Consider the following 22,034-nt stretch of genomic DNA (forward strand, 5'->3'; position numbering starts at 1 on the left):
AATTGATTCGCGATATTAGACACATATCTAATGCGGCTAATAACGAGGTATTATTTATTATTTGTTAATCGGAGTTCTATTTATTTAAAAGGATATACGCAGATATAGAAATAAATTATGCAATCGTAATATTTTTTCTGTTATTTAACACTATCAGGACTCGTATCGAGTATTAAGGGGCCGCGTGAGTGTTTTAAAGATAGCTCCAGATGCACGATTTATGTCGTACCTGGAGCTAGCCGGATTTGGGTCAGTCGCATTGATCCGGTCCTCCGACTTGTGATTTGATCTATTATCCGCGCTAGTGGAGCGGTGGCGTCCGGAGACCCATACTTTCCATTTTCCGTGCGGGGAGTGCACGGTGACGTTAGAGGACGTTGCAGTGCAGCTTGGACTCCCAGTTGACGGGAATCCCGTTACGGGACTATCTTCATTAACCGATCCGGCTGCGGTTTGCTATCAACTCCTAGGAGAGTCACCAAAGGACGGTGATAAATATTTTTCTACAATAAAATTTACATGGCTAAGAGCCAAAATTTGTCGACTATTAGCGACCGCCAGTGAAGGACGATGGCTATGTTTTCCACGCCCCCACCTGCGGACGATGAGGACGTTGGTCGTCGCCCAGGCCGTCAGCGTCGACCTCCGCATAAGTATACCCCCCGAACAACACCATCGAACCATCAACTGTAGGGGTTTAATGTACTTTTTCTATAACTCGAATTATTTGTATTTTAGATATCTCGGATGTTCTGAATTTTATGTTTGTGTATCAATGATTCAATTTTTTCATTATGTTAAAGCTCAATCGAATTATGAATGCCTCTATTTTCGATATAATCTTAATAATTCCACAACGCTCACATGGTACATTATAACTTATTCTGGAAACAATATGGATACACTTTAAGCGTAAGCATAAGCCGAATAAGAAAAATTATTATTAATAAAATTACCTTTTATAACAACATACATACAAATTTTATAGCTTTAGCTCAATTTCGCCCCGATCCCGACGATTGTCCAACATGAAAGTTTCGGTTAGGGCATTTATTCCGGCTATGACCAGTTAGCCTACATATTCCACAGCGCTTTCCGTCAGATTTCTCCCTAATGTCCATCTCATTACGGATTCGCTTGATCATGACGACCCTTGGATTCCTCCGTAGCCCTGTGTCTGGGAGAAGCTCGAAAGTCATCGGCGGCACCTCCCACGTAGATAGGTCCGGCAGGATGGGGAACTCATTCTCCCAAACACGCAATGTGCGCTTCAGCGTGTACACATCATTGACATATTGTTCCGCATCAACATTGACTTTAGCACACGCCGCCACGACATGCGCACAGGGGTAATGAAGTGTTTCGAACTTCCTGCACTGGCACCGTCTGTTCCGGAGATCAACTCCGTAGGACCTAATCGACGACCGATGATCTCGGTAACTCGAAACGTTTCCAGTCAGCGTGAATATATTTCCACGTTCATTGACCTCGCCAACCGACGGTTTACGACCATTGTATCCCTCACATGTTCGACAAACACATGTCCCGCCTGAATCTGGTCGACTTGCTGCCACCCATTCTTGGCATCAAAGTGGCCAGCCTGTAGAAAGTAGCAGAAAATACCGATGCTATCGGAAGATGACGTGTTTTCAACAGGACTGCGTTGATCCCCTCGACTAAGTTTGTGGTCATGTGGCCATAACGAAAGCCCTCGTCAGCACTTTGAGCCCACTGCCACGGCTCCATTGTGCGCAACCATTGTCGGAAAGATGTGTTTGTCTGCCCCTCCATATCACTCTCAAGTCGGGTTATTCTTTGTCGGAAAATATGTGGCTCTAACTCATACGCTGCATACGTATTAACGAAAAATAAGTTAAAGTAAGTCGATAACATCAAACATTACAGCTTATATTGAAAAGATAAGGTTATCATTTACCCATTGCCACGACTTGTCTGTTCCAGTTTGCATTCTTATAATCTTTATGGAAGTTTGACGCAATGTGACGAATGCAGTAAACGGATCTCCACGGCACACCGGAATGCCTAATAGCTGCAATTAAACCCTTCCCTCTATCGGAGATGATGCAAATGTTATCGTTCGTAATAACATACCTCCGCAGATTTGTGAGGAAGAATTCCCAAGACTCTATGTTCTCTTTATCTACGATAGCAAATGCTATCGGGAACACGTTCATTATCGTCTTGAGCCACCGCAAGCGATATCTGTATATTTTCCATACAGCCAGGTCCCATCCACCTGCACAAGTGGCTTGCAGTGGGGAAATGCCCGCACACATGGTTCGAACGTCCAGAACATCCGATGGAAAATCCTTTTTGCCGGCTGTAACTGCTCATCCAGCCCGTAAGATGGAATTGTCTGCAACTCAATCACAGTCCCCGGTACGTACTCCCGCATAGCAGCTATCCAACCTTGAAGTTCGTTATATGACGAATCGTAATCCCCATACAGTTGCTCCATCGCCATCTGTTTAGCTACCCATGCCTTCCGATACGAGACTCGATACTGGAATCGTGTTTGCATTTCCGCAATGAGTACCGAAACTCTAATGGTCGGCATATCCTTCACCATTGGCATGATACAAGTACAAATGGTTTTCGAATCAAGTTTTCCATGATCTTCTGTCATACGTGTTGATGTGCATGTATGAGGACCAACAAATTTTCGTATCTCCCACATCTGAGAACTTCTAATGAATGCAGCTCATACCCGCCATTTGCAGCCTTCCGCTGCCTTCCAACACTCCCTAACATATATTGTCGGAGTAGACACGGAGACTTTATAATCCACCGATATCTTCATGCTGTACCGTTTAATGGTATATACGCACTCTTCTTTACAGCTGAATATCTGGCATATGAATAACTCATCATCAGAAGATGTCACGGCCAGCCCGTGAGAATGAACTATTTCAGGGTACTCCGGAAACTCAGATATATACGCTACGTCGGGGTCTATGAGCGACATGTATGGCCTAGGATTATTGTGGATCAGAATACGCCGCATCTGCTCCTCGACCGAAGAAGCGTTAATGCCTTCATCGTTGTTGACATCTTCAGCGTCAATATCATCAGGTACATCGTCCACATCGGGATCAGCGTCACTATCGACCTCTTCATCCCAATGATCGCCACCACATTCTTCGTCGGCACCTTCTTCTTTACCACCAACCATGTCAACATCGGGTGTAATATTCAGGTCGATACCGATCCCACCCATAGTTGATTCACTATCAACGTATGATATTGGAGCCACCATCCGCGGTTCTTCAGCCCCGTCTTCTTCATCAGATGCATTTTGCTCCATACCGACTAACTCAAAGAAATAAGTGAATCGGTGCATTCTTCTCATCCCATTCCACAGAGAGATCGACCATTGTCTCCACGTCTCGTCGTCTACAAGTTCCATTTCGACGAATTTGACCGGATTTGTCGAAATTGGAAACTTGTAGAAAATTTTTGATATCCTTCTCCCACAACGTCTATGGATTTTTGCATTAATCCTTGCCTTCATTTCATCGAACGATACATTTCTATTAAATCTCATTGCTATTTGTTGCCGATATTCAAATACACATCCAACACTTGTTGTCAATATGACTCCATCGAAATAAACGCATACAAGAAACTTAACATCCATCTTCAATATTTAATCTGTAAAAAAAAAACAAAATCTCATAAAATATCTCGAACGGTAACTGAATTACTTTAAAAAAAATTTATACTCAAAATAATAAACAAAATAATACACACTAAAATTATTAATTTTATACTACGAATAATATTATTAATTTTATACTCAAAATAATACACACTAAAATTATTAATTTTACTAAAATAATAACTAACTATAATAATAATACTAGTTTTTACTAACTAGTTTATTTTCAGTAAATAAAAATAATAAGTAACCATAATAATAATACTAGTTTTACGCTAACAATAATATTACTAAGTCACATCTTAATACATTAATAACATCTTCATACTAACAACAACAACAACAACAACAACAACAACAACAACAACAACAACAACAACAACAACAACAATAATAATAATAATAATAATAATACTAACTAATACTTTTATTTTGAGTTCTATTAATCTTAATAACTAAACTAAAACAAAAAATATTACAACATATACAAAATAATAACAACAATATAATCAATTATTTTTAAAAAAACACCTCCTTTTTCTGCTCTCTTTCTCTCTTTTTCTCTTCTTCTCCACACCAACTCTTTTTTTTTTTGTTGATTTTTCTCTTTTCAGCTTGGTAGAGGTCGTATTTATAATACGAGTGGTGCCGCCAATGGCATTGGCACCATTGGTGCCGCCAATGGTTTTGACACCTTTGGTGCCGCCAATACCATTGGCGTGACCAGTGAGATGTCACTTCAGTCTGATTTTTTTGTCAGGTTTTTTTTTTAATTTTGGTTTTTTTGATATATTTTGGTAAATAAAAAAAAGTTTATATATTTTGGTAAATAAAAAAAACTTGTAGTATTTTGGTAAATTTTTATTTTTTTACAATATTTTTGTAAAAGACCCTTCTCGTCAATTTAAATAAAATAAATTTAAATTGTATTATTATATATATATATATATAAAGCATATTTTATATTATTTTTTATATATTCTTTTATCATGCTTTTAAATGGAACCTTTATTTATTATCTTCCTTATCCTGTCAAAATCATGACATTTTTATTATTATAAAATAGAATTGAGTTAAGTATCCACTGAGCCAACTCATATTATTAAAATGTTATATTTTAAACATTTAAAGAGCGAAAGATTATATATTTGTAGGACCCAATTTTTTATTTTCATATATCAAAAGAAAATTCGGGTAATAAATTTAGGAATTTATTAAAATTTAGATAGTTCCATATTTTAGGTTTTAAACCTAAATTTCTCTCAATATATATAAAACGTACGATAAATTGAAGCAATTTGGGGTGATAAAAAAATCTCGAATTTATTGGGTTTCAATCTACTATAATTTTATAGGTATCCTTTTCAATCTAGTTTCGAAGCATAAATAAAATGTTTTGCTTTACCGAAAGGAAATGAATGGGCTTCTGATAGTGTTTTGTCGTTTTGATGATAGAGTCCATTAATAAAGTCGAGGTAAAAGTAATTATTTTTAGGAAAATTGGTTAGTTTATCTATGTGGTTTTAATTTTCAAAATTTTGACGGTTTATTTTAATTTTAATTTTTCAATAATAAATAAAATACTCCAACTGTATTAAACTAAGGTAAAATTGAAGAAATCAATTTAAAATTAAAATCAAGATCGAAAAATATATTTTAAATAAAATCAAATTCAAAATCATATATGTATAAATTAATTAAGAAAAAAATAAATCCAACACCTACATTGCTATCCCTAATGGTATGAGTAAATATTGAATACTTTGCTTTGATTGAACACTCAAAAAAAGGTACCTTTCAGAGGCAGAGAATTAAACGCATCCCATTCCTACAGCTGGAAATTCCTTTCCATGGTGGAGATCCAATTCCACATTCCACAACAACATGACTTCTTAGTAAGGTAAAGGTATTCTATTTCCTTCTCATGTGACCCAATTTATATTCCACTTCACCAAACCAAATTTATGCTTAATTTCTTTCATATACATTTTCTTTTTGTTCATCTTTAATCTCAAATTTATATATTTATTTTACATAAATAAAATACAATTACTTTCTTTATAAATCTGTAATTTCTTAATTTATATCATTTTAATTCTGTTGAGTGTTTTTCCTTATCTCTCTTAGATGGTGGTATTTATCTATTTATATGATACGGGTAATGTTCATTGATTTGACGTGCTAGGTAAATTTCATGGTATCTTACCTTAAACTTAACACGTGTTTATGTAATCTCATACGTGATTTCGCAATAAAATATAAATACTTAGTCTTTTTTTAGCTCGGCCTACGAGATCAATGCACAAGCTCAATAGAAACCGGCCCATCTAACCCGAATCAATTCAAATTGTGTTCCAGTATCATAATAAATCTAAAAAAGAAATCCCACATTTTAATATCTCAAAATTGTTAAAAACATTGAAGAATGCATTAATGGGTAGTATAATAGGAATAGGACAAAAGGATAAGATTTCAATAGCACTATGAAAAAAGAATTCCATAAAAAAAAAAAACAAGTCAACTTCAACCTATGAGATTTTGACAAGTTTTACATATATGGATCTAATTATTAAATTTTATAATTTTTTGATAAATTATAGGCCTAAACAACAAACGTGATTAGCGCAATTTGAACCTAAACTACACTTAAGACGATAAATATTCTTAATCGTCAAGTCATTACATGAGATTTAAACTTCATAAGTTAATACACTTATTTATATATAAAACAATTGAATTTAAGGTTTAATCCATTTGTAGACACAAATAGAAAGGATGATATTGGAAATATATATATATATATATATATATATATATATATATGCAAAGCTCAAGAGAGTTGGCTAAAACTAGTCACCTAGCCTAGTTTACACTCAATTCCCTATCCTCTATTACTAGAGTTTAGAACTAAACCCATTAATTGTTTTGCTATAATAATTTTAGGCTAACTGAATACATTTAACATTTTAATCCCTAATAATTCTCTATTAGTTCAATTCACACCAATAATTCTAGACTTTTAGAGGTTGAAAGTTGGAGTAAATTGAAACATGTAAAAACTATAAATTTGGGGAAATATATTTAAAAAGGTTGAAATATACTTCAACTCATTGTACTCCTTGCATATTTGGAATTTAGTTTTTCTACTTTTATTGTTAGGAATTTAATATTTTCACTTTTTGAGTTTAAAAATTCAAGTCCAAATGTTAGCACTGTTGAACTTCTTTTATTAAATTCGAGTTCATTAACAATGTCTAATCACCCCACACCAATAAAAACCCTTATTAACTCAATTGACATGGATGATATTCTAGACTCTTAGAGATTGCAAGTTCGAGCAAATTGAAGCGGGTTCATTAACAATGTCCAAATGTTTATTACATAGATACCGATTGAGTTTTTTTTTAATGTGTCAAATCAGTGAATTTACCATAATAATTTTAATAATTAAACATAAATATTGAAATTTGAAAATTAAATGTAAAAAGAATACAAATACCTAAAATAAACTAAACGTATCGCACCATTCATTCAAAGCCGTGTTAAAACAAATTTTACCAGAACAATAGAAACTTGGAAAATCCTAGTAGGCCTAATTGTAGGAAAGATATTTGAAAGCCCAGGATCGTGAACCTTGAATTGAAAATTTAGTGGGGGGATTGAGGTAGGTCCATGGTAGGTATAAGTACATATAGTAGCGGCACTGGCAATAAGCCAGTTTGTGACCGTGTGGGCCAAATTATTCTCTGTTATCGGGAAATTGTAGGCACAACAAACTCCATCAATTATTGCGAGATAGACTTGAATCTATGCCGACATGCTACCATTTTCACTCTTTTAGATACAACACCATTGCTACCCTAAGAAACTATGGGTTTTATTTTCTTGGAAATTGTGGTTTTTGGGTCCATACATGTTTCAAAAAAATTACCACCCAAATCAATATTACAATGTATAATCGGATAGAATAGGATTTACATTCGATGGCATTTCCATTAAATTAAATATTCGTTAGCACCTTAAATGTAATTTTTAATAAATACCGCATGTACTAATTAAAAGCTCTTATTTTCATTCTCTTCTATAATTTAATTTTTTCATGAAATACTTTAAACGACATGGATTTACGAATCAAAATCCAAACAGTTTTCTTCTTCGTTCTCTAACACTAATCGTCAAAATGACTTGGATATAAAGTATGTCATTCTACTCGCCGATGGGTATTGACCTCCCGTATTAACAATCGAGTGACTTAAATAAAAACTTTCGAATAGTTCAATGACTCAAATGAAAACTTTTGAATAATGTAATGACTTAAATGAAAACTTTCAAAAAAATCAATAATATTTTTTAACTTTTTAAATAATCTCAAAATAACATATCAAAGTTTCTTTCATCCATTTTAATTTTTACAGAAACTAAATTTATATAATATGGATATAATTCATGCCCATAATGTAACATATGCGCATGGTTAATTTGTATGTATGATTAACATGTACGTTATTAGAGCAGCACCCATTTGATATTATGTCCGGGTCGGGCCAAAAACAGTTTAAATTCCTTTCATTGTAAACGGGTCGGGCTGTAACCCGAAAAAGATTTTGCTGAACATTAAGCACTTGCTGGCCTATACCTTCATATGTGTGGATGAAGATTGATCCGACCCAACAGTTTACATGTTTGCCAATTCCCTTTTTATTTGTTTGCATTTTGCTAACATTTTAAATTATTATATATAATATATTTCAACATTCTTTATTTTAACAATTTTTTTTAATTTTCTATATAAAAATATATTTATTAAAATACTTTCAAATTAATATAATTTACTTTATATAACATATAGAAATATTTAATAAAAATTAAAATCATCGAAGTTTGCAAAAAGAAAAAGAAAAAAAGGGGTTTTCCTAAGATGCAAATGCAGAAGTGGAAGTGGAAGTTCCAAAAGGAATCATTATAAATGCCAGTGTAATGATTTAAAGATGTGATAAAGAAAAAGAATTTGGTGAAAAGAAATTAGGTCTTAATGTGATTGAAGTGAAAAAAAATAAATTAAAGTGGCTTCGGTGATCATTTTTACTTTGATTCTTGCTGGTTTTTACCACCATTGGCATTCATCAAACTTGGTTGTTTTTATTTATATATATAATATAACCTCAAATTCACATACTCATGTATGGGAAGGGTATAATCGAGTCAAATTCAAATATTATCAAGCTTGAATTCGAGCTCTCAAAATTTAAAGTTTGATATTTGATTCAGGTTCGATCGAACATCTATTTCAAAGTTCAAGCTCGGCTTGAGATATAATCGAGCTATTGGAGCTCGAGCTCGATTAAGCTTATTTACCAATTTTTGTATTCAAGTTCAAACTCGAGCTCAACTTAATAATTAAGTTTAATGTTAATAATGTAATTTATTAATACAAAAATATGAAAAAAACTGATAATGTAATTTACCAATTTTTTTGAATTTTATATATTTTCATTTTGAGTTTATTTTTATTTTTTCGGAACATCTTTATAATTTTTAAGTTATTTGTTGATATTACATATAAAATAAATAGTGTCAAACCAACATGAAGTACACATAGATTGCTTTGCGGGTTGTCACGTCAATATCACTAAAAAATAAATGTTGTAGTTGATATTTTCATTTTAAAAATATGATTTGACTCATTTTGAAAGACTAATAATCAAATTAAACTAAAAAATATCATAATGACCAAATTGACAAAAATATAAATGTTAAAACCAAATTTATAATTATGCCAAAATATTAATTCAATCTCTTTTTAATTTTTTACCTAACTTCTTAACATCCAAAATCACATTTAATATCAATTAAATCTAAAATCCAACCCCATTAAAAAACCCAATATTCATATTCTTTGTTCACAATTCAAACTCAAAATCAATCTAACTACATGTAAGCATGTTAATATATATGTAAAAATAGAACGTCGGTAATGACAATATATCGCAAAGAAAAGATAAATAAAAATAAAGAACACACATATTTTTACGTGGAAACCCTTTCGGGGAAAAAACACGGGCAGAGGAGAATAAATTCACTATGTCAAATTCGAATTATTATAAGAGGAGTTTCGACTACATGTATTTATAAGTTGAAAAAAACCTAATTCTAATCAAAGTCAAATATATTATGCTAATAAATGCTAAATATATTATACTTATAAATACTAAATCTTCTAGAAAGAATATATATTTTGTTTAACTTAACTTGCAAGCAATCTCTTAGAATTTGGGTCACACAACTCTAACATACATACAATGCTAAGAAAATAAGATGAAAAACACAAACATTATCCAGCCTTGCAAAGTGTGATGGATATACTTCATTTCCCTTAAAAAAACAAGGTAGATGGGGACTAAAAAGAAAGTTGAAAGTTCCCATAGTTCTTTGTCCTTTGTAAAATAAAATAAAAGTACTTTAATAATACCTACATGATAGAGCAGGGTATCATGTGAATTTATGAAGTTAAAACTTATATTCAAACATTATCCTTTTAAAGGTGATGAATTCAATTTTGCCCACTTTGTTAATAAAGTTGATGATCTCTATCCTTTCATATCTTCAAAAATCTTAGCTCGTTTTTGTAGTATACTGTACAACTTGGTTTGGGTTGATTTATGTTATTAGTTCATGTATTATATGTAAATATCGTTCAAATTTTAATATTTTAGATTTGATCTAAAATGATCATTGTTAAAGAGAAATAAAAATAAAGAACACAGAGATTTTTACGTAGAAACCCTTTCAAGAAAAAAAACCACGGGCAAAGGAGAATAAAATCCACTATGTCAAATTCAAATGATTACAAAAGGAGTTTCGACTACATCTATTTATAGGTTGAAAAAACCTAATTCTAATCAAAGTCAAATATATTATGCTAATAAATGCTAAATATATTATACTCATAAATACAAAATCTTCTAGAAAGAAGATATATTTTGTTTAACTTGACTTGCAAGCAATCTCTTAGAATTTGGGTCACACAACTCTAACAATCTCTACCTTGACATGAATTCTCAACGAACAAGTTTTTCACCTCTTCTATAAAATCCCTTAAGGTTTTAACTTCAACAATGAACACCAACCAAGTTTAAACAATGCTCAAACTTGGTTATATGAAGCGACTTAGTCATCATATATGCAGGATTTTCATGAGTACTAATTTTGCTCACAACAATATCACCACGAGCAATAATATCACGAACAAAATGATACCGAACATCAATGTGTTTTGTTCTTTCATGAAACATTTGATCTTTTGTAAGGAAGATGATACTCTGATTGTCACAAAATACTATACTGATTTGAAGGTCTTCATTGAGTTCACTAAAGAGTCCCTTTAACCAAATAGCTTCTTTACAAGTCTCAATAATCGCCATGTACTTAGCTTCAGTGGTAGACAAAGCAACTGTAGTTTGCAAAGTGGCTTTCCAACTGATTGCTCAACCTCCGATTGTAAAAACATAACTTGTGAGGGATCTTCTTCTATCAAGGTCTTTAGCAAAATCAGCATCAACATACCCAATGACTCCATCTTTAGTTCTTCCAAACTGTAAGCAAACATCAGTAGTACCTCGTAAATATCTTAAAATCCACTGAACTATTTTCCAATGTTCTTTACCAGCATTCACCATGTATCTGCTAATTGCACTGACTGCATATGATAAATCTGGACTTGAACAAACTATAACATACATGAGAGATCCCACTACACTAGAGTATAGAACATGTGACATGTACCCAATCTCATCATCTGATTATGGAGACAAAGCCAATGAAAGTCTAAAATGGGCTGCTAAAAGAGTACTAACAGGCTTAGCACTCTGCATATTGAACCTGCAAAAAACTTTCTCAATGTACCCCTTCTGACTTAGGTACAATCTACTTGCTTTTCTATCTCTGAGAATCTCCATACCAAGTATCTTCTTTGTTGGTCCCAAATCTTTCATCTCAAATTCTTCACTTAGTTGGGCTTTGACATTTCTTATCTCTCCTTTATCTTTTGCTACTATCAACATGTCATCAACATAAAGGAGTAAATACACAAAAGAACCATCACTGTTTTTCTTAAAGTAAACACAACTATCAAAATTACTTCTTTTGAAATTATGAGAAGTCATAAAGGAATCAAACCTCTAGTACCACTGTTTTGGTGACTGTTTTAAACCGTAAATGGACTTTTTCGGCAAGCAAACATAGTCCTCTTTTTCTGAGTCTGTAAAACCCTCTGGTTGTTGCTTGTAAATATCCTCCTCAAGTTCTCCATGCAAAAATGATGTTTTTACATCTAACTGCTCAAGCTCCAAATCATGCATGGCCACAATACCAAGCAAAGCTCGAATTGAACTATGCTTCACAACTGGGGAGAACACATCTGTGAAGTCCACTATTGGAATTTGATTGTAACCCTTTACAACAAGCCTTGTTTTATATTTGGGTTCTTCAACTTCTGGAGTCCTTTCTTTCTTTTTAAATACCTATTTACAACGAATAGCCTTTTTACCTTTAGGAGGTTTCACAGCACACAATCGAATTCTAGACAATGAGAGAAGCGTTAGGCGTCTCTTGACCTTCCCCTATGCTTCTGTAGTCACAAACAAACAAAGCAAAACAACAATTAACACCTTCATTTCGGGATTTAAAAAAACTCACAATTCATACATAACGACTAAAGTTTCTGCGATTAAATCTTACCTTTAAACACAGAAACAACCAACAGAGTGATACAATGCAAGGATTAACTCAACAGAACGTTATATGAAGAAAATTCAGGAACAATGCCAAAAGGAAGAAGAAAAAAGAAAAGAAGAAAAAATAAATAAAAGGAAGAAGGAAAGACGTAAGAAATTCTTTTAAAATTCCTAAAATCAGTATTATGGAAAAGTGCAAAAATAATATCCCTCAGTGCACCACAGAGATTCGAACATAGGACCATTAACACAAACAAATGCTTAACTATTGAACCAATAGGCTCATTCTTGTAACCTTAATGCAGAGAATCTAACTTAAACGGTACATGCAATTCTAAAAATTCAATTAAAGAGTACGCAAAACCTCAAAAGATACAACTTAAACCTTAGATCTTTAGTGAGCAACTAGAGCACATTAACACAAAAACACTAACATTTTTATTGACACAACCTAAAGAGAAAATTCACATTATTTTAGGGTGTTACATTTAATATATTTAATCAATGTATTACACATTTTAGAGAGAAATGTGAGCAGTAAATCTTGAAATTATAATTGAAAAAAGACTAAATAAAGTAAAATTAGTTTTCAAGAGTCTTAATGTGATTTACCCATCAAGCAATGATTATTTTTAAGACCTTTATTTTTTTTTATCGGTTTATATCAAGAAAACCTGGCAATTTCATTTCTTATTGAAGGCATGGAAGGCGATTTTTGGAGAAGGTGATGACTCGCGTTGATTTAAGTTAAAGTTTGTCACTATTTTTTGAGCACTTACTTTGTTCACGTTAGTGCAAATTCATTGCAGTTAAATTAATTTACGTGATTTATAACAGATTATTCTCTATTTCCAAATTGGGTTTATATCTAATTTTCCTATTGAACACTGACAGGAAAAAAAATCAAAATATATTCGTGAATTTACTCATGAAAATATGAAACATTATGTGATATTGTATTATGGTAGCTGTCGAAACCATTTTTTGAAAAATAAAAATTTGGTTATCCACTTTAAAAACAAAAATTGAAGTCGCCACCGATCCTTGATTGAGGTGTGATCGGTTCACCTTAAAAACAATTTTGGCCTGCGAAATTTGAGAAAATAGGTTCGGGAGTCAGTTACGCACGAGGAAGGGTTAGCACCCTCGTAACGCCCAAAAATCGGTACCAAATTAATTATTTAATGTCTTAGTGTCGAAAATTAAAAAGATTTTGTTGAACTCAAATTTTGAAATCTGAAAAGGATAATCAATTATTCAAGTCATGTGAAGAAATTGAGACCCAATACGTTAGGGTACAATTTCTCAAAATCCCCGAATTTGAATATCGCTTTTTCATTAATTTTTTTAAAGAAAATCTTCATTTCGAGAAAGCAATATGTCATGCCCAATGCGTTAGGACATAACATATTAAATTCCCGAAAATGATTTTTGTTTATATTTTAAATAACGAATATTCTCGGTTAATTGGAATTAACAAAGAAAATCGAAACCCAATACGTTAGGGCTCAATTTTCCTCGAAAATCCCTAACTTTGAATATCGTTTTTATTTTGAAAACCTTTGAATCATAAAAACTAATTTTAATGTTTTGATAAAATCAAAACATTTATTTTTAAAAAGTCTGATAAGATATTGATGCATATATATACATGTATACAAAATAATAAACATAATAAATATATATATATAAAGTTTATAAAAACTAAAATATAAGCATAATATTTAGTAATTATAAAATATATTGACATATATATGTATATATAAAAAAAGTTTAACAGATATATTTATAAAAGTATGGAATAATGTAGGTATATATGTATACATATTATAAAAAATATTTATTTTTGGATCATAAGATATAAAAATATATAAATATTATAAAAATATATACGCATACATATGAATATAAAGCTAAGAAAAATAAAATAAAATAAAAATAAAATATATGATATGTATATAGTATATATTTAAAACGTTTAAGAAATAAAAAACGTGTGTTAATATGCATATGCGGTAAGTATAATAATAAAATATATAATATAATGATAATAAACTAATAATAATGCAGTAATAATAATGTAATATATAAAAAACCAAAATAGCAAATTAAGGTTTAAACTAAAAAACAACAAAATTTGAGAGTGAATTTGAAAATAAAAACAAGAAAAGGAGTAATTCAAAACATGCAATAGCAGGGAAGGACTGAAGGAGTAAATTACCCAAAAAACACTGCACAGCAATGCGCAACATTGGATTAAACCAAAACAGGAAAAATTTGAAAAAAAAGGAAAAAAAGAAAAAAAGTGATTGTGAAAACCATAAAGAAATGAAGGGCCTAAATCATAAATAACCCATCAACTTGAAATCAAACAAAACCCCTTTTAAACCCTAAAAGAACATTTTCTTTCTTTCTTTGACATTGCGCCGTAATGCTCTCCTTCGCCCTCCTCTGCTCCTATGGCGATGAAACAAAGGAGTTTCAACGACGTCACACCAAGAAGTTGCCTTTACTCCTTCCTCGTTTTGTTTATTTGTTGTTTTTAGAAGCAAAAGAAAAGAACTAAAATAAATTAAAAAACAAGAAAGGATCGAGAGAAAATAAAACCAAATCCCACCTTCAAAATATTTTTCAGATATTTTCTTTTGATTTCAAGACAAAAATTTTCTAACCCCTTACATAAATCCATTGGCTTTTTATAGCCAAAACTCCTTTACAATTTGTTGTCTCTATCCTATTAGTGTTGCCCATGGTTTATTCGTTGCGGTATGTGGAAAAAGCAAGGTGTCTTGATCGTGGGTGGTTCTTTGCGATGTGAGCGATTCTTTGCGGCATTCATGGAGGCTTTTTGTCTTTAAGATCTTCGAGGCAAAAGGCTAGGCTCCTTGATTCTTATGGGTTTATTGGGCTAATGTAATTGGGTTACAATTTGGGCTTGTAACATTTGTAATTGGGCTACGTAAATTAAGATTTTAAATGGATTGGAGACCTTTGTTTATTTAAGCTCAGGCTAAAATTGGGTATTACAATTGCCCTCTTTGCTCGTTGTCGTAACGAGAACAGGCAAAGACTTTAAGATAGCCAATTTTGCCCGGGCATACTGGACCTTAGCGCTACTCAAGTAGCCTCATTCCAACCTACTGCGTCTTCAGAGGTATAGGAATCAGTGCTTTAATCCACTCCACTACAACATCAAGGAGATAGGACTTGTACCCTGTAACTTCTCAAAAGAACAAAATTTGCTATCTTTAGTCTGCTCCATTGCAACTTCAGGGAGATATGACTTGTAGCTTCAATTTATTCCACTGAAAGTTGACGCGACCTGCTCCTTTGCAATTCATAGAGATAAGATCCGTGGTGTTAATCCGCTCTACTGCAACTTCAGGGAAATAGGATTATCTTCTTCAATTTATCCAATTACAATGTCGAGGAAACAAGATCCGCCGTCATCAGTCTACTCCACTACTGCTTAGGGAGATAAGATCTGTTATTCTTCGATCGATTCCACTGTCGACCAGGAAGATAGAATTACTGGCTTCAATGTACTCCACTGTAACCCCAGGGAGGTAAAATCCGCCATCTTCAATCTGCTCTACTACCGCTTAGGGAAATAAGATCCGAAATCTTTAATCTATTCCACTGCTACCCAGGGAAGTAGAATTATTGGCTTCAATGCACTCCACTGTAACCACAGGGAGGTAAAATCTGCCATTTTTGATCTGCTCCACTATTGCTTAGGGAGACAAGATCTGAAATCTTCAATCTATTCCACTGCTGCCCAGGGAAGTAGAATTATTGGCTTCAATGTACTCCACTGTAACCACGAGGAGGTAAAATCTGCCATCTTCGATCTGCTTCGCTGTCTATGCAGGAAGGTAAGATCTAAAATCTTCAATCTATTCCGCTACTGCCTAGGGAAGTAGAATTACCGGCTTCAATGTACTCCACTGTAACCACAGGGAGGTAAAATTTGCCATCTTCGATCTACTCCACTACTGCCTAGGGAGATAAGATCTGTAATCTTCAATCTATTCCACTGCCAACCAGGGAGATAGAATTACGGCTTCAATGTACTCCACTGTAACCACGAGGAGGTAAAATCTGCCATCTTCGATCTGCTTCGCTGTCTATGTAGGAAGGCAAGATCTGAAATCTTTAATCTATTCCACTGCTGCCCAGGGAAGTAGAATTACTGGCTTCAATGTACTCCACTGTAACCACGAGGAGGTAAAATCCGCCATCTTTGATCTACTCAACTGCCCAAGGAGACAAGGCTGGTCTCTTCGATCTGCTTCTCTGTTAGTACAAGAAGGCAGGATCTGTTATTTTTAACCTACTCCACTACTACCCAGGGAGACAAGGCTGGTATCTTCGATCTGCTTCTCTGTCAGTACAGGAAGGTAAGATCTGCCATTTTTTAACCTACTCCACTACTGCCCAGGGAGACAAGGCTGGTCTTTTCGATCTGCTTCTCTGTCAGTACAGGAAGGCAAGATCTGCCATATTCAGTCTGCTCTGCTGCAAACCCAGGGAGGCAAGGCTGGTGTCTTCGATCTGCTTCGTTGTCAGTACAAGAAGGCAAGATCTGCTATATTCAGTCTGCTCCGCTGCAACCCAGGGAGGCAAGGCTGGTGTCTTTGATCTGCTTCGCTGTTAGTACAGGAAGGCAAGATCTGCTATATTCAGTCTGCTCCGCTGTAACCCAATGATGCAAGGCTGGTGTCTTTGATCTGCTTATTGTCGGTCTGAAGGCAAGATCTGCTATATTCGATCTGCTCATTGCAAACCTGGGAGGCAAGGTGGTGTCTTTGATCTGCTTATTGTCGATCTGAAGGCAAGATCTGCTATATTCAGTTTGCTCCGCTGCAAATCCAGGGAGGCAAGGTTGGTGTCTTTGATCTACTTCGCTGTCAGTACAGGAAGGCAAGATCTGCTATATTCAGTCTGCTCCGCTGCAAACCCAGGGAGGCAAGGCTGGTGACTTTGATCTGCTTCGCTGTCAGTACAGGAAGGCAAGATCTGCTATATTTAGTCTACTCCGCTGCAAACCCAGGGAGGCAAGGCTGGTTGTTTCACCGATCAGTTCTCTGAGAAACATGACCTATATAATGAACCTAATTATGCCTAAGGATTAGGATGTCATGAACAGAATGAATCAATTGCTCCTAACTAGACGTGTATGAATGACATTTGAATGAATGTGGAATATCATTTTTTCCGAGAATGATCCCGCTTAGGTCGTCATTACTCAAAGTTTATTAAGATTCTACCACTGACGCGCCACAACGTCTTCTTGCTTGGTTAGTCTCTCCAAAGAAACACTTGATCAGATTGCCCCCACTATAAACTTCAAAGTTCAAACTACTGGGATGCAACATTGGTACCATCTTTCTCCCACTGTAACCCAAGGGTAGAAATAATCTGGCCTCTCAATCTTCTCTTATCGCAAATGTGAAGCACTTTGGTCCTTTATACCATTCTCAAGGTGTCATACCAAATGCCTGTGCACAAATGAAGAATTTCTTTCCCCAAGAAAACCTCTTCTTATTGCAAGGTGATCATTGCTTATTTGTTCAATGAAGCTTTGTCACCAACCTGACATCTTGTCACTTTGTTCAATCAATGCTTTTGACAACAAAATCTAAAGAGAAAGTCTTAATTTAGACCTTTCCTTCTCAGATATTTCAACCTTTAAACTAGGTGCGTTCTAAACAATAGTCCTGTTTCAGGTTCCCGTATTATTTAGAAACTTCTAGAGCAATATGCAAAACTTCCCTTGTGAAAGTTTTATTAGTCCATTGATCATTATTTTAATGCAACACGTTTGCAAAAAAGAACAAAATGACGGGTAAAATAGAATTGATTTGAGAACATAGCTTGCAATGAATAAATTATCAAGATTATTGAGAATAAAAGATAAATTAACTTGTATCGTGAAAAAGAATGAAGTATTCCAAGAATAAGAAAATATAAACAGTATAAAGACTAGGTGCCCTAGATATCGCAGCTTGAACTTCTCTGTACAAACTTTCTAAAGACCATTCTGAGTTTGACGCGTGTTTAGGAGATCTACAGTACTCTGTCGATACCCCAAGAAGTCACGTACCCCTTCTTGCTGATTCAGGCATAGCAAGATCACCGCATGCCCCATTCTAACCAAAATTCGAGCCGCCCTTTTCGGGTTTTCAACTCAAATCCCCTTTGGTCTAAGGCGCCCTTTACGGGTTTTCACCCTAGCCTCTCCACTTTTACTTTTTCATTTTTACTTTTCATTTTTTCGTCATTTTCCATTTTTTTACGACTCAAAGTGCCCTTTGCTGGTTTTTACCTTGATCCTCTCCTTCTTTAAGCGAAGTATTTCTTGACTGAATCTGAGTTTACAGGATTAGACAAGTTTTGTACTATCCATCTCACCCAATATCAGTGCTCCCGGAACAGATCTTCTTTACAACATAAGGACTTTCCCAATTTGGCACTCATTTTTCTCTAACATCTTTTTGTAGAGGAATGATCTTTTTCAATACCAGGTCTCCTTCGTAGAATTCTCTAGGACGAACCTTTTTGTTGTAAGCTCACATTATCTGTTTTTGGTACATCTGACCGTGACGAATAACTTTTAGCCAATTTTCTTCAATTAAGTTCAACTGATCTTATCAAGATTGGATCTTCATCCTACTTCAGCTCAGCCAATACCCGAAGAGAAAGAATTTTAACTTCAATGGAAAAATCGTGATAAGCTAAAGAGAAAGACATTGCCTCGGTAGAGGTTTTTTTGTTTCTTTTTGTTTTTTATTCTTTTTTGTTCTCTTTTTTCTTTTTTCTATTTTTTTGTTTTTTTGTTTTTTTTTTGTTTTTTTGTTTTTTTGTTTTTGTTTTTGTTTTTTTTTGTTTTGAACTGAATCTGCACTCATAGGATTAGGCAAGTCCATGTTATTCTTTTCGATCAGAATCAATATTATTCCAGATAAGGTCTTCCCCATAAGATCTTTCACTTTCATTTTGTATACAAAAGATCTTCTTTGGTATCAGGTTTCTCTCATAGAGCCTTTTGGGGCGAAACTATGACGAGAAAATTTTAGATTTTCCTCTTCAATTAGGATGAAATCCAACAAAAATACGGAAAAATGACAACTTGACTTCAACGGGATAAGTTAGAGAAGAAGGTATTGCCCCGGTAAAGAATTCTAACTGCATCGTTCATGATGTGAATCTTGAACATACTGTAAATTTTTAACGTGCTATTGCTCAGATTACAATATCAATGCTTAACCTGGGCATATCCTGGTATAACCATACGAAGACATCTTTGAACTCTTGAAGTAACTTAACAAGGTCTTGCTTCGTTTCTCCGATTATGCATGTTCTCTTAAAGTCACAATCTCCATTGTTTTTTCAAGAGGTAAAATTTGTTCTCTTCTTGCTCTACCATCCTCAACAAGTCTGGAAATAGGTTACGATCTATGTCATCTTCAAAGTCATGAGATCTCTCTAAACACATGTCTTACTCAAAAGGAGATTCTAAATCTGTAGCAATGCCATTCATTTCATTGATATCTGGGGGCCCAAAAATAAATACCAAAGAATATACAAAAGAATGTATAAATTTATGAATAGCTATCTGTACAGTATGATTATGAATTAAATGAATGAATGATTTGGAAAAAAAATCCAAAAGAATGAAAGAATCTAGAATTATTCGAAAAGAATGAAAGAATATTGGCTCAAAAATGAATGTAAAGGTGTATTCATAGAATAATGACGTTCAAACATGAGCCTATTTCACAATGGGATTCTTATTGCCTCTAGGCTAAAAGCAACAAGTGTGTTTTGAACATTACTCTAAGTAAGTTCTAAATACCACAGAGATTTCTTTTGCAGTCCAATTAATTAAAAAACTCCCAAATTTACAAAGGTGAATATCTAACAAGGTCTCTTCTTTAGTTGTGTCTCCATGTATGGCATTGATGTGAACATTTCCTACCACTTCTTCATGCATCACATTTACCCCATTATCAAATGTGATTAGGTAGCAGATTTTCTGCACTAGATGAATCGTCAAATTTGACAACGCACATACTGATAAGCCTTTCAACCACTTTTTTAAAGGCAATACAATTTTCTATAGAATGCCCTGTAATTCCTGCATAATAATCGCATTGTGCACTTGCATCGTACCATTTAGGGTACGGAGGCTTTGGGGCTTTGAGTAGAAAGGGGAAACAACGTGCGCATCGAATAAGCTTTGATACAGCTCCTTATACGACATTGGAATTGGTGTGAACTGGAGTTTCTCAGTACCTTGCTTCACACCTGATTCTTGTCTTGATGAACCCTGCTGATTAGCAACCACCTTTCTTGACTGATTCACCGTAATCGATTTGCTGTACGTATTCACGCTGTTCACCTCATCTTCTTTTTCCTTTGGGGCTTGCCTTCTGTTATTTCCTCCAGCATCAATCTTTCCACTCCTAATAGCACTCTCAATCATCTCACCACTCATGACTATATCAGCAAAATTTTTCGTGGCACTGCCTAGCATGTATGAAAGGAGCCTTTAGCGTATTTACAAAAAGCATCGTAATTTCTCTTTCAAGGAGCGGTGGTTGGACCTGCACTGCCACCTCCCTCCACCTCTGAGCGTATTGTCTAAAACCTTCATTCGACTTTTTCTCCATGTTCTGTAAAGTGATCCTATCAGGAACCATTTCCGCCACATGCCCATACTGCTTCATAAAAGCCTGTGCTAAATCCCTCCAAGAGCTAATCTTAGCACTGCTTAATTGATTATACCATTTAGACGCTGCCCCCGCGAGGCTATCCTGAAAACAGTGTATCAATAACTGGTCGTTGGTGACATACCCAGTCATTCGCCTACAAAACATAGTAATGTGGGCTTCAGGGCAAGTGGTCTCATTATACTTCTCGAAATCCGGCATTTTAAACTTGTACGGAAGCACTAAATATGGTACCAAACTTAAATCCTTAGCATCCACCCCATGACATCCTTCAGTAGTCTCCATCGCTTTGAATTTCTCCTCAATCCACTTCCATCTTTCTTTGAATTGCTTTGGTAATTCCTCTTTTGTTTTCTCTTTTTCAACTGCTTCATCGAAATCAGGAACAATAGGATTGGCAGTATTATTCTCAGGACTGGAACCTGATCCGGCCTGAAAATTTATCGATCGAAACATCGGCTTGAAATTGCTGAGGCTTAATCGTAACATAAGATTTACGGGTACACTTCGCTTGGTCTTTGCACATGTAGAGGAGTGAAGCACGGAGGATCTTGAGTCCATCCTCGCCTTCCTCTTCCATATTTGTTCTGAGGCTCTTTCGCTTATCCTTTCCTTCAGTCAACAATCGCGTTAACTTTGTCATCATACTTCCTTGTGATTCCTCCATTTTATTCATCAAACTTTGTTGAATCTTCTCGAGTTGTTCCTTCATTTGCTGCTGAAGCTGATCTTGCATTTATTTTTGGAACCCTTGAGCTTTTCCAACCTTTGGTCCATATTTTTAATTTCGCTCTTGTACTTGAATTGGTCTTGAGTTGGTGGTTGGTTTCGAGTTAATCGAGGAATAATTTTAATCAATTAGGCTTTTTTAATGGATTTTAATGCATA

The sequence above is a fragment of the Gossypium raimondii genome, chromosome 2, assembly GCF_025698545.1.
Source record: "Gossypium raimondii isolate GPD5lz chromosome 2, ASM2569854v1, whole genome shotgun sequence".
Taxonomy (NCBI): Eukaryota; Viridiplantae; Streptophyta; class Magnoliopsida; order Malvales; family Malvaceae; genus Gossypium; species Gossypium raimondii.